Genomic DNA, 18330 nt, shown 5'->3' with positions numbered 1-18330 from the left:
AACTACAACCTTTCTATGGGAAGCAAAGCAAAATGCCACTCTCACGCAGTCTGGATTTTCTCCAGGGCAGCAATCTGCTTTACTCCAGCTTATTTTCCGGTAGGTATGTTCATCAAGTCACATTCACAGGACACTGCATGAGCACAAGGTTCCTTTAATAATTGGTGGAAGAGTGTTGAACAGCCATATAAGCAGTTCAGGATAAAGCATAATAGAAAATTCTCTCAAGGCAATTTCTGGCACACAATGTCTCCAGATAGCATTGTAGAGCCTTCTGCACATCCCAAGGAAGATATGTAGAATAAAATCGGCCCACTCCTGGAGGGGGAAAAAAAAAAAAAAAAGAGAGAGAGACAAAAAAAAAAGTGTATCACAAATATGTGGACTGATTCTGTTTTGTAAGCAAAACATAAGCTAAATAGGTGTAAAGGAAACCTGCAGGCCCAGTCCCTGCCAGCCCTTCTTGCCCTGTGACGAGCAGGGGTGATGCCAGAGGTGCCTCCCACTGCCCCTGCTCAGAGCAGCAAGGTGCCGGGCAGGCAAGCCTAGGATTGACAAGGCTGAAAAGCCTGCTGAAAGTCACTCAAGGTCATTTCAGTAAAGATGGAAGAACAGGTTAAGTAATCCAAATAAAAGCTGTGTTTATATTTTAGATGTTTAAAGTTTGATATACTTGAAAAGGAACGGCTTAAACAGACTTGCAAAGCCAGCCTGGTGTTACACTAATTACTCTAAACGAATTCACCAAAGTGTGCAAACTGCTGAGTCTGTACTATAAAAACCTTCCATAAATACCAGGCACTGGAATCCAAAATGCTTCAGCTCGTCCTTAGCAGACAGGATTATCATAGCAACTCTCAGTGTGCTCATGGTATATACGTAGAGAAGCATTAGCAATTTAACCGTACTGTTGGTATAAACACATAAGGCCTGAAACCATACCACTGCCATCATCAGGAATAGTCCTGCCTTCATCTAGCCATATACTTATTTAAAAACCATTGTTCTCTTTGCAAACATTTAAAACTAATCAGCACTTTCTATACTTCAACAAACAGAGCATGTGTGCCGTGCTACCTCTGTGCATTTCACCGTAGCAATGCCCTGTAATTTTGTAAATTGTTTACTCCTGCAAAAGTCTATGGAAACAAAATAGGATTTTACAGAACATTTAAAAGCATAGTTTTATCAATAAGAAAGCACACAAAAATGGCCTGATCTCTAAGCAAATAGACAACTCTGATTAAAAGAAAATTGAATAAAAGCACTCTAAAATGCTAAACTCAGCCATCACAGATAAGAAATGCTGCCATATGCTTCTGCATAGCTTTGCTCTCATTCAGCAGTCACAGGGATCAACAAAACATTGTTAGGAATTATTTCAGTTAGCATGGATGATACTGCAGAGATTATATTGATTAAACCAATAAATCCCAAGCACAGATCAAAAGCATCTGATACAGAGAAAGAAAGCTGAGTAAAAGACGGGAAGTGCTGCCAAGAAGATTTGCAAAGGTTCCACCAGTCCAGCGTGGCTGGCAAGCCCTGTGTGCTAGCAGAAAGCAGTACATCCTGAGAAGCGGGGCTGCTGCCAGGTAAGGACACCCATGGGTGAGCCCCTGGCGCCAGCCACACGGGTGAGGATGTGACACCGCTGTCACCCTGTGGCTGTGCTGGGTGGAGGTGTCATAGAAGCACAGCATAGAATGGCTAGGGTTACCTCAAAGATCATCTAGTTCCAACCCCCCGTGGTGCTAGCACCTGCCTCAGGGAGAGCAGTGACCTCGCGGGAGCTCAGGGACCTCCCCCAGAGGCAGCTCTGCAGAGCCCTTCCCCTCCGGGCCAATGCAGGTGGTGGCACTGGTCACTGAGCATTAGCATCTCCTGGCCCTCCTTGTGTCTGGCACCCGCCTGCATACATAGAGTCATAGCATCACAGAGTTATTAAGATAGGAAAAGACTTCCATGGGCACAGCTTCTATCATTACTTTACCTGTGATACCATGTTTTCATTCTGTCATTTTTAGAAAAGTGGTGCAATCATTAGGAAGAGTGAAGTGAAGTGAAATGGCATAAGGACTATCAGAGGTGTCAAAGAGAAACATGCAGAGAGATACCTTCCCCTTACCAGCCAGCTGCTTACCAGACGATGGCAATGCAAATGAGCTACAAGTAAGAAAGAGGCCAGTAATTCTGACCACAGATTTTAGAGAAAAGCCTTTTTCAGAAATATACTTTTAAAAGTAGAGAGAAGATGTTTACTGTAATTCATTTCACATAGTGTCTTTCTTCCTGCTCTAAAGGAGGTGACAGCATATGAATGACAATCTGACAATCACAAGTGGCATTACCTCAGAAAATCAGCAAACCAGGAAATCACAGAATCACAGAATTGTAGGGGTTGGAAGGGACCTTGAGAGACCATCGTGTCCAACCCCCCTACTGCAAAAAGTGAAATAATCCTACTGTCATTGGAGGAAATACAAATGTAAGCAGAAACAACAGACAGACCTTCAAAAAAACCTATGAAACTCATTGCCAATGTATATAACTGAGATTGAACATTTGATAGGATTCAGAAAAATATAGATATGTATATGGGTGCTGAGAAAAAATGCTGTGATTTCAATAGGATTTTATGGAAGACGATATAAACACTTTTACTTTAGCAAAGGTTTCCATAATTACCAATTTCTGTGTTTTTCCTATCCCTTCTGAAGCATCTGAACCTGGTAAATTGTAGAAGAAAGAATAACAACACAGATGGATCACAGATCTGATCTCATATATCAGTCCCTAAAATTTTAGTAATAAGATGAGACTCAACTGGAAATAAATGAAAACTATTAAGCAAGGTGGAAAAGCACGTATTGAATAGGAAATGCAAACCTAGAAAGGTAGTAAAAGCTAGAGACCCTGGGGCTGGATTGGACAGTAAATTAGAAATGAAAATGCAATAGAATTTGGCAGCAAAAAAGGTCAATGCGATTTGGGACTATATGTGCCAAGAGTTTCCTTCACAGAGCAGGGAGGATAGAGCCCATTACCAATTTTGTAGATTTAAGTCGCTTGAGTAAGTTTCAAATCAATATCCAAATATTTGGATGCTTAACTAAATCAAACCTGAAAACCCTTTTGGAGTCTCACTTTGGTTCCTAACATCTTTATGTTTGGTCTCTTTTCTGAGAATTCAATCTGTTGAAAAAAAATAAAAATGAATCTTTCAAGATAAGCATCTGCAGTTGACAAGAGGCTATTGTGATAAGATGGGGGATGGCTTAGCATCCTTGAAAACTGGGATTTTGGAAATAGAAAAAAAATCTTTGCTTTTAGTAACACATTTCAGATGCCTGAGAACACAGCCATTGGTTCTCAGAACTTCTGTTTTAGTTACTCCCAAGCCAAACCACAGCTATTTAACAATACTTTCTTCTGATACCCATTACCCTGGCCACTAGATAGCACACACCAGTAAGTAAAGAGGAGTCTCCAAGTATGATATAAAATAGCCCTTTCACTTCCGAAGTCCCAGCAGCAACCTTCCCATTGCCAGAGCTCCATTTACTGTCATTTACTAATCCATAACAATGAAAAACATCCAGTGGACAAGATTTTCTGCAGGTTTTCCTCTGAAATGCAAAGTCCTTAACATACTGAGCGAGGACTAAGCTTCAGAGCCATCCGCTTCCTCTAAAAATAATCTTACTCATACTTAATGCCACAAGTATTTAGATATTATGGTGCAGTGAATAGTAAGAATTATTTCATCTTTGAATGCGTAGGTGTTGCGCTCCTTTTATAACCAAAATTACATCTTTCAGCTGTTCATTATTGTTTGATGTAACTAAATCTTCAATGTCAGGGAAGTTAAAATCACTTCAGCCTAGACATTCACTAGTAATTTTCTTTGAAGAAGGTAGAAATTTATTTGACATGACCTAATGATTGAACTAAGTAGGTTTTCTTCAAGCCATCCACCAAGCGAGACATATTTACTTTGTGTGCTCTAGAGTTGCATTATAAATGTTTCTTGTAAGTACAACGAAGGAAGCTTTAAATGACCACATATTGTTGAGAAAAATCCAGTGCTAAAACCTTGCTGTTTTTTTGAGACGTGTCTTGAGCTGGCTTTGACCCAGCGGGACTGAGTGCCAAAACAACACTACTTCACACCTGGTACATCTTCAGGGAATTGGGTTTGAGGCAAGGACTCTGTCCTCAGCAGTGCCATCCAATGCCAGCATCAGCACCATTGCCAAATTTTTTACAGTTGCTCCAAAATAAAACAGCATTACAATACGCGAACATCTGAGACAACGGAGTTCAAAATGAGAACCAGGTTCAAAAATGAGAACTGGGTTTGCCAGTAGACATCCCATTTAATGGGATGGAGAACTGGGACTGCCCTAAATAGGTGGGATGGCTACTACTGCTCCTATGCATGGTGAGTCCATGAGAGCTGCAGGAATGATGCTTTCCCTGATGACCCAGCAGGCTTTGAACAGCTGAGGTTCACAGCTTCCAAGGTCCCTTAAAGCCTCCATATTCTGACTCCACAGCTGTAATTCTTGCTTTCTTTCAACTGCTTTGTAAGAAAGTCACAATTATTTCTTGCTGGTCGAACTCTTTTAATTTTGCTATTGTTCCTTTTGACCTAAGCCGCAAGTTAACTGAGACCCAAATTATGTCTGTTGGATACAGCAAAGCACGTAGCAAGTAACCTTAAAAAATAGGAGATTGTTTAAAAGAAATACCAAAAAAGCTTGGTGCTGCTAGTTATACTCAGTCTTCAATTCTTGGTCATTACACCAATAAATTATAGGCTCAAATAAATGTACTCTTTTCTGGTTTCCTGGAAGATGGCAACAAAAACCTGAAAAAATTATCTAATTGTCAGTCTCAGTACATTAATACATGGAAATTTGTATTCGGCATCAAACTACTGAAGGAGAAAATGATGCTGAAGGAACTCTTGCTCAGCATCACCCCAAAATATTCCCCTCCATTCCATACCAGCTGCAAAGACAGCTAATGATGATGATGGAATGGTTTGCTGACTATTACAGAAGGGATTGATGTACCTTAAACTGTCCCAAATGGCAATGGTTGCCCTGTGATGTGGGCAGAAAGGTCAGAAATAATGGAACTTTGCTATGAAGCTGTTCCCAGTAACACATAGCAAACTCAGGGGCAGCTCCCCCTGTTTCTCTGAGGAAATAAAGCTTTGCTTCGTTTCCTGACTCTGCACCTTTGATTACTACAGAGGTTCCTGCTCCCTGCATTGCACAGTGGTGAGCCTAATTACTGGCAGTTGCAAACTTAGGAGTCTGTCATTAAAAATTCTCTGGAAGTCACACTACTAAGCATTTAGTGGAAATCAGAATGAAGATGCATTACAATGAGGATATCAATCTGAAAACCAAATTGTAATTAAAAAAAAAAAAAAAAAGAAAGAAAAAGGAAAGTTATCATTTGGTAGGGAGGGTTGACTAAAGTGCATTACAAGTTAATTTTTAAATCAACTACAATAAAATAATGCAGTGGTTGCTATACAGATCAGAGTGAGGCAGGCAGGAAATTAAAAACTAAGATTTCTACCTGAACTCATCTGATACCCATGAAATACCCTATTCATTATAATGTTAAACAAATGGGACTCTGTCAGACCTTCAGGTGGTGTAAATTAAGAGATCTTCCATTTGTTTCAGTGTAACAGTAGCTATTTACACCAACAGAGAAAGCATGGCTTGAAGTCTTTGTCTTCACATTTAATCTTTTGTCTTTTGCTAAGCCATCAAAAGACATTCTTACAAAAAATTACTCTTATTAATTTTATCAGGCTTCTGAGGCTGGAAGCATGGAGTCTGATTTATATCTTGGCTAAGCTGGTATAAAATTGGAGGCACTCGCTGCTCTGGTGGCAGTACACTGAACTTATCCCAAGCAGCTGAGATAATCTGCTGACAACCCTCCAGGGTTTCTTTTTGAGTTGAGAGACCACATTGAAACATTGATGAAGAGCAAGTACTGCCTGGCTTCCTTCACACCAGCAATCCAGGTAGACCCATTTACTCTTCCTGGACCCTAAAATGGTAAGGTTTTCTCTGCAGAACTTCACACTGGGGATAAATCAGTATATTGCAGACACAACTGAACACACAGCTCTTAGATAAACCTTTGAAAAGGACTTTCTAAATCACACATTTATGACAGAGAGAACTCTTTCTTTTTTTTTTTTTTAATTTAAAACTCAAACCCACCAGTGATTCATTTATTCACTCCATAATTTCTGCCACGTAAGCCCCTCAGTAGTCATGTAGCTCTTCAAAAATAACTTGAAACACCCTGTTGGAATGCTCAGCCACAGCCGCTGCACAGCCACATGAAGCAGGAAATGGCCGGCACGCCGCTGGTGATGATGGGGCTGCAGCCAGGGCTGTGGGAATGGGACGGGACATGGGGCTGCAGCCAGGGCCTCTGGCCAGGAGATGGCACAGGACAAGGGCCCCTGGCCGTGGGGATGGCACGGGACACCGGAGTGCCCCCGAGCAAGGCGACTGCTGCCACCCGCCAGGCCTCTGCAGAACTCCAGAAGTCCCCAGGCCCTGTGCGTCAGGAGCAGCGGGTCTCTGCCGTGGGCAGATATCTAAGATATCTTCCTCCTGCAGTCCCAACACCACAGGAGCTGGGTTTTGCTCTTTCATGGTGCCACGAAGCAGGGAACAGCCTCTCCCACGCTGTCAGACGGGGAGCCAGTGCCTCGTGCAGCTGTGGCTGTCTCGCGTGCTCTGGCAGTAACTCATGCCTCTGTGTTCCTGTGAGAAGGCAGGGATCTGTGCACCTGTACGACTTGTCCAACACCCGGCAGGCTGTCTATTGCAGAATGAGATAGTGAACAGAGGTAGGATAAGAGGTAGGCTGGCAACTGACTGACTTCATGCCTGCTGTGCTGTTGCTTCGTTTAGCTGCTGATCCAGCAGACAATAGATGGTTTGTAACAATGGCTGTCTGCGCAGGGATGGAAGACCTCTGTAGTGCAGCAGAAGTGACACAGCAGATGATAACATCATGAAAACAAAGGAGTGAGAAGATGAAATTGGAAAAGCAGTGAACAGTGGGCATGCAAATGGGATTTCAGAAGAGAGATTAATTAGAATTTATATTGATTAGGGGAATCACAAACCTATTTGAAACATGCTTATCATACATGAACATGAATTGCTGTCTATTCCATGGTTACACATCAGGGCTCATAGCGATGCGACACAGTCCTACTGTATTGGAGCATGCCCTTCTGCTCTAGTATGGAAATCTCATTGAAACACATGCTATCGAAATACAGCATATAGTTACCTTCAGTCACAAAAAAGAGCTGTGTTATAAAGCAAGCAGGAGCTCCATCCATAGCCAACATAATATATTCGGAGACAAATCCACCATGGTCCCAGTCTCCTCTCATTCATTCAGAGATATCTAGAAGTGGAAAGCTGCAAGGTATCTGCACTGTCAGACGGAGCACCTATGGACACTCGAACAAAAAACAAGCAACATGCCATGCTTGATGAAAATCAGTCCTGAAGTTTGCCCAAAGGCTACAAAGGGGCAATGAGCCTTGTAATGCTAACATCTCCCTTGGGCAGCATGGAAGGACTGCAGGTTAGAAACTGTTTTCAATCCTAGTCTTGGCCAGTATGAGTACATGCCCCACCCAAGAAATCTTTAATGTTCAGAGGCTTCGTATCAAATCATTTTTACATCTTTTGTTTAAAGGCTGTGCTATAGTGAAGCAGGAGGAGGTGAGCAGCCCTGTTTTGGTCCTGCAGCCTCTGCTCATGCCCAGATTTAGACAACGGCTGGGGCTTTGGTAAAGGGACATGCCTCTTGTGGGAAACTTCCAAGCTGCATGCCCACAGCAGTCCTGATGGGCCCCATCTGCACTACCTGGTGCAGGACAGCCCTGGCTGGCTGCAGAAGACACAATGCCCTGCACTGCTGCCCAGGGACCAGAGTGATGGGCTGAAAACCACTGACATTGACCAAGAATGAGAGCATCCAGGGAACCCATTTTAAAATAAAATTATCAACTGTTTGTGAATATACTTTCACGCTGGCATATACCATTTTTCTGCTTCTGGTAAGGCTCAGCGACTTCAAACACAGGTTTCAGAGCCTTTTCCCTTTTTGTATTGGTATAAGAAGGTTTTTTTAAGGGGGTGGCACCAATTTTTTCACAGTTGTATTCCATGCCAGGCTTTCTTTGCTAAATATCAACCATGTGTTACTAGAGTACTGACCGCTCTTAATTTATGTTCTTTTGTACTTTTCTCCTTAAACCATGCCCCTCACATCCTGGTGATAACATTCAAGTGGTTCTCAAGATGCACTTTATGTATCATTTTCTCTCCAAGAGTTCTGATGACTTTGTAAGCTAATTAAAATAAAGCTTCAAAGGGTTTTCGTAATAGATTATAATATCTTTGGTTTCATGACATCTGTTAAAATTTACAACTAAGGATGTCATTTTTGGTGAAAAGTATGTTCTTTTACATCCAGCCCATTTATTTATGTATTTATTTAGTGACAGAGCATCTAATTTGTAAGAGACATGCAAAGGCAATCATTAATCATACATTTGTCATCCAGCACCTTCCCCAGCAGTTAACTAAAAATCTGCAGACAAGCTGTTTGAATGTTCTGAAGCCAGTCACTGAAAACTTGCAAATAAAGCTGATAATCACCTTTTTTTTTTTTTTTTTTTTTTCCTCCCCCAAAAAAAGTCTAGCAGAGCTTCGGTAGAAGAAAACAAATTATGGGCAAATTAGACACTGGAGTCATCTGGAGTTGTCTTGGTTTTTTTCAGACAGTCTTTGCATTCTGTTATCAGAATACTTGCAGAAAAGGTTTCATGCTTTTGTACATAATTCCTTTTAAGGAAATATCTTCTGCTGTATTCTATGCTGTAATCAATTTAAAATGCTGGCATAATCATTTAAAGCACAACATGTCTGTTCATTTGATTTGCAGTTTGCCTTGATGATCATTCTTAACCACTGAAAAAGACTCTGGACATGAAATTGTCCATGCAAGTAAGTTGTAAGTAATCTGCACAGGAGTTAATTTCACTGTCCCAAAATACTACATTCCTCTGTCTGTGTGAATATCAATGTTTTTTAAAAAATAACACAACTTCTCTTTTGCTGAAGAACTCAGCCCTGCCTTGGTCCCCAGTGGTGGTGGCTCTGTCCCCCAGTGCTCGTTGGGACACAACGCTCCTGGGAGCTCTGAACTGACAGCATGCCTGTGGCTCTTGCTTTTGGCCATATTACATACATTTTGGGGTGATCTCTCTGCATTCTTATAGTGTTGTTCTTGGGACTGGTTTCCTCCTGCAGAGAGCGTGTTGCCTGCTTATTGCCTGGGCTGAGAATTAGAGTGTTTTGGTGTGCTTGACATGGTTGGCCACACTGAGATACAGGTATGAAGGTCATTATACATGCCAGTGATTAATGGATTAATAGATTTGCTGAGTTCTTGTCTACAATGAATATATTTGGTGTTCAGTGTGAACCCAGAGGGTATGCAGCTTAACTTTTAAAACCTATCTTGCAGAAATTGATGAAAAGTATTGTCCATTACAAGATGGGTTAGATGCAGTGCTTCCATCCTAGAAATTCTGTGATTCTGTGATCTTCATAACAACATAGAAATACTAGTTTACGGTTTTATATCTAAAGGTTGCTGGTTTTTAAATATTAATAATAATAATAGAAGCCTTTGTGTGGACTGTGCTGCAGCAAACTAGAAATTGTCCTTGTCAGTTGTTAATTTAAAGGTAAGCAAACGTGAATAATCCAAAATTGTCCATTATTGTGATTTGTTTCTGAAATATTACCTCTCCATTTTGGGGAATATAGACTTTGAAACATAAAACCCAACTAACTGACAGACGAATTGGGTATCTGGCAAGCAGAACAAGAATTGCATGACAGTTCCACAAGGTAGTTCTTCTAAAATGTGTTGTAAACAGCAGTGACTGTTTTCAACACCCTTAGGATTTTGAGTGAATACCCTAGAGTAGGGAGCAAATCAAAACTTAGCTAGTTGTCTCAGGGACTTGGCCTTTATCACTTGGTAAGGACCTCTTTGTAAGTTCAGAGGAAGAGTGCATTGAAACAAAGAAACCATTACTTCCCCAGTGTGTTTTCTGGCAAACTCTAAAGCAGGATTACAGAAGGAGCTGGTGAGGACAACAGCAGGTCCCCTGTGAGAGCTCCAGCCACCTAGGCTGTGTCAGACATTAACCAACATCACGTGGTGCAGGTGGAGGGAGAGGAGCTCAAGCCCTCTTTGTGCTCCAGGTCTGACGCTGCCTTCAGTCACAGAACATGCTCACACTGTGTGCGGCCATAATTGTCACTCTTTTGCATAAAAAGATACAAATATTAACCAGGTTACAAGTGAATCTCAGAAAAGTAACAGATTCATGCTAGTGCTATAAAAATGTCCTATACCTCCCATTTTAAATGTAGCAGTAAGAAAACAGCAAAGGGCATCTTTAAAAAAGATGGTTAGATCACTGATATTCTGAAGCACAAATATAGACAGAACCAGATTGCCTAGGCTACTTAACCACCTCCATGCATTGCACAACTTAGCTGACCTCAAGCCAGCCTGAAACTAGCCTGATATAGTCGAAAAACACTAAAAAAGCTTAATTTCATTTTAGCATTTTTTCCCTAAACTGTCTGGGATATTCACAGCCTCAAATACTTTGAGTTTATTGTAGATGAGGGAATTTTTGCATTATGACATGGAGTGGTTTGATACAGAACTTCCCTTGACTATCTTTCCACACACTGCACAATGCTACAAATGTAAGATATGCCAAGTAACACATAGAGCAGCTTTTTTTGAATTTCTTTTATACTACTGTGAAGTGAATTGCAACATCTTCTGAAGTAAAACACTTGCAGAAATAAAGCAGACCCCTGCAGCAGAAGGATGGTGGTATTACATTCTTTCAGCATGGTACATTATTTATTCTTTTTGAGAAAATGGCTATTAGCACACCTTGTATTTGCTTTATCACATTAGGGAAGACGTATTAGGGAAGATAGGAACCCAATAACATTCACACAATTTCAAAATCTGTTGCATAAAATGCATATATCTATGTGATATCAGCATGGGCTAGAAACATATTTCAGCATCTGGAAGCATGATAGAAGTGAACACTGCTGAATGTGAAAAAGGATCGCTGTCAAGCTACAACAATAACCTAGGCCTTGATTCATCTTGATCTCAAACATGTCTATATCTTCATGTAAATGAGTATCCCAACTCCCTATTTTATTCATTAATCATTAGTACAAGGATGACTGAACAGCAAAACATCTTTTTTTGTAATTCTTAGAAAACTGACTCCCACTTGACACTTCCACATGACATATTAAATACAAAGGCCAGAGGTACACCTATGGTCAATGCTCAGCCTACCCACCATCAGTGAGTGATCTGCTTCAGTTTCACATACACTGTATTCTTCATATGAAATTTTACTTAAAACACGTTGTGACTTTCACTTGTGGCTTGTAACCAGAATTAGGAAATGGGGCTCCATCCTTTGAGATCTTTGCTCCTTTCTCCCTCATCTTCACCACTCAGAACCAGCAACCCTCCCTACAAGACTGTTTATCAGAGCCTCATCGTTGATCAAATATGCTACCAGAATGGCAAGCTCCTATTGTAATTCAGTGGGGCAAAGAACCTTTCTTAGTGCTCTGAGAATGCCAGAAATCACAACAGCCTCTGCAGCATCACCCAAAAGTGTGTTATTGTATTTCTGTGTTTGTCCCCTATATATTCCCCCCAAAGCATAATTGCTGTGAATTAAGGGCTTTCACTCAGTCTTCTTTTAAGAATACTCTTTTTTTCATACCTATAGGAAATGGCTCATACATTCATACATAAGGAAATGTTATTAAGATTTGAGATGCTTTGGTGAAAACTCAGGCATTAAATGCAGGTGAACCACAAATGCCATGGTGCAAGGCTTGCCAGGATATTCTTACCTTCACTTCTTCCTTCAGTAAAGTGCTTCCAGAGGCAGGGCAGGGATCATTCATGCCATGATGCTTTCTAGAATCAAATCATCATTTCTGCAGTCTAGGGCAACATACATGTATATCTGAATCAAAGGGCATCTATAGCAATAATATCAAATATGACATGGCAAGTATGAACCGGGTCTAGTAGCTAAAGACTTTTTGACTTTTTAAGATGTTCAATTGAACATTTAAAAGGTTTAGTCTCATATCAGGTCTAGAAAGCACCCTGGGGGCAGGCTTAAGTAACTACGCCATTAGGCAGTGAGCTGCAAATTGCCTATTAAGTCTGACTGAAACTGTAAAATTGCTTTTCACAATGCAAATTAATGTAAATAAGAACAATTGGTTACACATATCACAGACTATCAAACTGATGACAGATGATGCATACTGTTGTGTTTTTTTTTTTTTCTCCTGAATTAACATAGCTTTAAAGTTAAATTTAGTGTGTATTTAAGAGAATGTTCCCAGGATAAAGTCTACCAACATGTTATAAAAAAAATGTACATCAGGATATGTATCCTCTCTTATATTACATAGACCTGTTCTTAAGTACATCAGTAATACTTTCTTTCAAACGTAATAGAAATACCACAAAACAAGCCATTTAGCAACATCTACATCTTAACCTCATTCAGAAGAGTGAGATTATGAATCTGTTATAAAACCATTAGGAAGCAAGGGGAAAAGCTGAGCATTTCAAAAGCATCAACAAATGATCAAAGCCCCTGTGTCGACCCTTCGGGCTTCAGTCATTCACTGGTAGTAACAGCTGTGTGCAATAGCAAACACTGTCATTGCTGAGAGCTTTGACTGGGCATCATATTTTTTAAAAAAATTGTTTCAAAAATGCAATAAAATTCAAATCAGAAAGACTTCCTTTTTGGCCTCATCCAAGGTTAAATTAAGTCACACATGCACAACCAACTTAATTCCTTTGGAAGAACAAGATCTATGTCAAGTGATGAACTCTCAGTCTTAGCAGTCTACTTCTATTTCACAACTTCATCTTTTAGGAATGTTTCACACTGACAGTAAGGAGCAGACTTACTTCTGCAGTCAGAGCTGAGTTTGCCTATTTAGTGGTAAGGGAGTTGTTCTTATCAGGGATTTTTCTTATCAGAATTAACATATGTTATCTGAATTTTTACATTCCCATTAGCAACAGAAATATCTGTCATAAGTTTATTACAGACTCTTGCATAAATCAGATATCCTGATAGCTCCCCAGGGGCTGCTGCTTCCAGCCTCTACATCCATTACCCAGGTAAAGGGGGCATGGGTAAGCAGAGTGTTTGATAAGAGCTGCCCATACTGCCCACACACGCGGGCAAGGGTGGCTGTGGGGCTGCGTTCCAGCACCATGCACCCATCTCAGCCCCGTGCCACAGACCGTGATGCCCCACGCAAAAGGCACTGGAGTGGCCGAGCCCAATGCCCTCCCCAGAGCAGCAGCCTGCCAAAGGGTGCTGTGACCATCCCTTATTCCCTTTGGAAATGGGCAGAGGCAGGACTTAGAGGAAGGCTGAGATTACCCTTTAGCCACACACCTCCTGGCTTGGTGTCTCAGGAAGAATGTCATCCCATTCTTTCACTGCTGTACTGCTGTGTTTTCAGCAACATTTTCTTCTCTTTTTCTGTCATTTTAATTGCTGTTTTAAAGAACTGCATTTGGAAAGAGTGTCTGGTACAAGGTGCACGGGTCAAATAAACACCATGTTTGCTTATCTTTCAGAGTAATAAATTTTAAGCAAAAAATAATTAGCCACAAGCTGGGACTGTTTTCTTTCAGCCTTGGGGACCTTTTGGTGGCAATGAGCTTTCACTTTCTCCCTCTCATTAACATATTGGTAGATGTAGATTAATTAGACAAAAGGAACTTACACCACATATGAAAACATTGACCTATATTATAGGTTGGTTCTCTCTGTGTCCTCTGGGGTTTGTTCGGGTCTTGCTGAGTTTGGCTTTGCTGAATGCATTAGAATCCTTTTATATCACATTACTCATTATCTGGAACATAACATTAAAAAAATTTAATCCCCACATCAGCCAGGCTGCACTTCTCTTCCTATAACATTATTGCATTTACTGATACATTACAGATGAAGGCTTCATTTAAATAAAGTACAGCTTGCAAACATTTAACAAGAAGATAAAATGGCATCAACTATGCTGTATTCAGCAACTCCTCTCGTTGTTAATCCCCTGGAAATGGCTGGAAGTTCAGCGGCTTCCTGCTCGAGGGGCCAAGCAATAACCAGCACAGCTCTGCTGGGTTCACCCATCTAAGTCACCCCTCTGCTAAGCTCTGCTTAGCGGCGTGGAGAGACCAGAGCCCTCAGCTATGAAACCTGCCTGCAGCCTTTCATCAGCTTCCAAAAGTTTTTGATGAGTCTCCACCTTGCCTCCAGGAAGTCCTTCTCCTGCATCTGCAGCAGTTTGATTGTTAAGGAGCTACATCTTCAGTGGTTGTTCCATCGGGCACTGCTCCCAAAGCTCCATAGACCTGCACCATAAATCAGAAAGGAGGCTTGGACACCTGCTTCCCAGATAATCCTGAGCCCCGGCAGGGCTCAGACATCACCCTCTCTCATGGCCTTGCCCGACCGATGTTGTCTCTTCACATCACCCTGTTCAGATTCCCCCAGCTATAGCATTACTCGTGCTGGTAGTAAATAAGGCTCAGGTCAGCTTCTGCAGTGGATGGAAAACTGTATTCTCTCCCTGCAGGGTCATCTTGTACCCACATACCCATGGAAAAATCAGTAGCCCAGAATCTAAAAAATGGCTGGATCTGTAGTGTTTCCATTGCCCCAGGTCTCAGATGTGATCTTTACGGTCAAGTAATAATTCAATGGAAGATGATGCTGCACTCTGTATCTGAATATAGTTCCTTGACAATAGTGTTCAGCATATGCACACATGCAGAAAACCTGTATTAACTGAAAACTAAGTATAAAATGAATTCTGAAAATCAGCAAATTTGAACGTTAAAAGGCTGTTTTCTGAGCATCATGGCATTCCCTGTAAATCACTAATGATAAAATACAAGATTTTATGTCACTAGCAGACACAGATAATAGGAACAGGCCCTTCATTAGGATTTTTGAAATGCTGGAAACAGCACCCTCTGTACATAAAATCATACTGATTTATTTTAATGCATGTTGTAAGTAAATTCTTAACAGATGGATGGAGCACCAGAAGGGTAACACAAGGGAGTCAGCAGGTGGACAGAGAAGCCAAGAATGGACTGGCACTGATCAGATTATCAAATCCAAATACCTTGAGACAAGCACAAGCTGCCCACAAAATAGGCTGGCACTGACGAGATAAACAAGCAAAAATAGCATAGAGATGCAGACCTTTCATAGCATCCTTCTCCAGACCCAGGGATCCTTCCTGGAGACTAAAGCATTGCCACAGAGATTTCCAACAGCCTTTCCCCATGTGCCCAAGGCTGATGAGGCCACAAGATAGGAGACAAAGTGCTGTTGATTCCCACAAACACATGACAAGTCTCTTTCACTATTTATATTTATTAAAAATAAATAAATTAATTAATTAAAGAGGGAATTCTAACTCTGGCTCCAAACCAGCAGAGCTCTCACCTACACACTTAGCTCACATCATATACGCTGGCCCATTGGACTTAGTAAGGGCATTCAACTTGCGTAAATGACAGTAATGGCCTTACTGAGAAACAAAGAAACAGAAAATTCACAATGTTAAGTGCTAAAGACAAGGAGACTCAAAACTTGCAGAAGAAATCAATCATTTTTGGTCTCTTTTCCACTCTAATGATTGTAGGTGTTGATGTAACAATTACAAAGAAACATTTTGATAAGAACTTGTAATATATATGTCAGTAGTAACTTTTAGCAAGGTATAACCTGAGGGTCAATCAGCGTGTGCCATTCCACTTGTTACTTTGCATTTTTATACATATCTCTTGACAAATATTTTTATATCAGAAAAGATTGTTTATGATGTTTGGGAGAAAAAGAGCTTTAAGTCGCTACACCAAAACCCTAACTATAACTGAAGATTTAGTTTCATTCTCTTATCCTTGAAAGTAATTATTTACTCAAAACACATTTCCAAAGGTGATCTATTATATCTGTGTTACACATCTGCAAAAAGTCAAGGAGTTATGCTTGTCAAAAGAGATGTAAAAGCCTAACATACTAAAATGCAACTGAAACAGCCTTTTGCTATCTTATAAACATTGCCTGGATTAAATCTTGCCTTGTCCCTTGCCGTTGAGAGAATTTGCACATGATTTAATAACATCTAGATGGGATTACTGTAATTCCTTGTTTGCAACTCGGCCAGCATCACCATTACAGAATCTGCATTTTTTGCTCAACACCACAGCTTGAACCACCTAAAAGCAGGTCTGTCACAAGGCTTTGATACGAGTCCCTCCTCTTGCCACAACACAACATACCTGTCAAGAGTTCAAGACACAAAGAGACTTGAGTATAGATTACTGAAGTGAATTTTTAACTACACACTAAATTCATTAATGTCTCATCTTGTAGTCCAATGAGAACCATTAAATTCAAGTGAAGTCAGCCAAAGACAGTGAATCTCAGAAGCCCAAGTAACATGGAAGTGGGTTCTTCTTTCACAGCCAGCCTCACAGAAAGCTCTAGCTCTTTTCCCAAGCTTTCTTTTAAGCCCTTGCTTAAATTTAGCAGCCTGGCATGTTGCAGGTGATGGAGTGGAGCCTGCACATGGACCTGCGGGCACCATGCCTGTGATGCTCATGTCTTAAGGACTGCAGGAGCAGTGTGACTATTCAAAACCAAACATCAGAGAACCAGTGAAAATATCATGACCAAAGTCTACAGGCTGAAACAAGGACAAGGCAAGCTTTTTCATCAAACCAAAATCCCTCCCAAGTAGCTTGTTGCCTCGACAAAACACGATACTGCTCCAGTGTTTGACCTTACCCCTTCTTAAACACTGGAGCAGTTACGCTAAGTGTGCACCACTGCTATGCTGGACCAACCCTTCTCACCCCAAACTCTCAATGCCTCCATGGCCTTGTGGTCAGATAATAGGCAAGTAAAATACCTCCCTCAGTCAGGGCTCACGAACAGTGACAGGAAATAGCATTCAGCTTGTGTGCAGCACAGAGGAGGCTAGACAGCACAAAGTAAAAAGTTAATCAGTTGTTCTAGAAAAGATGCCAAGAGAAAAGTTAATCCTTGCACATATGCTGGACTTGCAGTGAAGCAGGGAACACTTACTGGAGGGCTGGTATATGCATCTTTGGAATGACAAGTCTGCTCCTCCCAGCCCCAGAGATGTATCTGCTGGGAATACAGCCAGGGATGCCATTTGTGGATTATAGTTAAATGTTAAATAGCTAATAATGGACATCCTGGGGAACCCCCTGCTCCCTCCCCCCCACCCCCAAAAAAGAAGAAACCTCTGTAACCACCATTACAAAGTGCCCAAAAATCAGCATGAAAGCAATTTCCACATATGTGCTGTCACTGTACTCCTGCACATTTTGCAACAGAGCATTTAAAAGGTCAAATAAAAAGACTTTGTTTGCAATGTAAAAGTCAATGACTTGAAAACATGTTACACAAGTAATCTGCAGGCACCAAGCGGTACCTCCTTCAAGCTGCCTTGCCATGCTGATTGCAGTGCAATTTACACAGCTGGGCAGGCCGACAGGTGGCCAAAGCATGCCAGGCAGGTGGCTGCCTGTTAGAGAGTGAAGGATTATGCAAGAGAGAACATTTCCCAGGGAATGAGATTTCATCGGCTATTAACACAGGCAACTGCCAATAGCAGGTGACCGTAAGCACAGGGGGCCATAAATACAGGTTTCACTGTAATGCAGGACGCTCACAATAACCATCACATCATGACAACTGTCTCCTGCATAAGGAAAGCCAGAAGCTGCCCCTTCATCCCAGAACTTAAAAAATCCCTCTGGTGGGTAGAAGTGGAGTGTCTAAAAACATCTGCAGACGCATGATGAGTGCAACCTGCAGAGAAGTGCGCAGTTGAGTTTTACTGCTGCTAACCCAGCACCTCAGCTGCATCTTGGGGATGCATCTGGATTTGGTGGCAATCCAGAGCTTTGACTGTTAGGGCCATTTGAATTAGTCCTTGCTATTTCTGTGTGCACCTACCAAGATAGCCATTTGGCTAGCTAACGCAGCATTTTACAGATACCAGAGGAAGTATTATCCCC

General features: G+C 41.3%; 1 long non-coding RNA gene across 1 annotated transcript; it reads right to left on the bottom strand.

Moving 5' to 3' along the window:
• Nucleotides 1-12536: 12536 nt before the first annotated feature.
• Nucleotides 12537-17759, bottom strand: LOC137860441 (uncharacterized). The gene is made up of 2 exons (XR_011098914.1): nucleotides 17563-17759; nucleotides 12537-14616 (listed from the first exon to the last, which is right to left on the bottom strand). It is a non-coding gene; the product is annotated as an uncharacterized lncRNA (long non-coding RNA).
• Nucleotides 17760-18330: the final 571 nt, after the last annotated feature.

The sequence above is a fragment of the Anas acuta genome, chromosome 8, assembly GCF_963932015.1.
Source record: "Anas acuta chromosome 8, bAnaAcu1.1, whole genome shotgun sequence".
Lineage (NCBI taxonomy): Eukaryota > Metazoa > Chordata > Aves > Anseriformes > Anatidae > Anas > Anas acuta.
The sequence above is the reverse complement of the archived record's forward strand: the minus strand, read 5'-3'. Positions and strand labels throughout refer to the sequence as shown.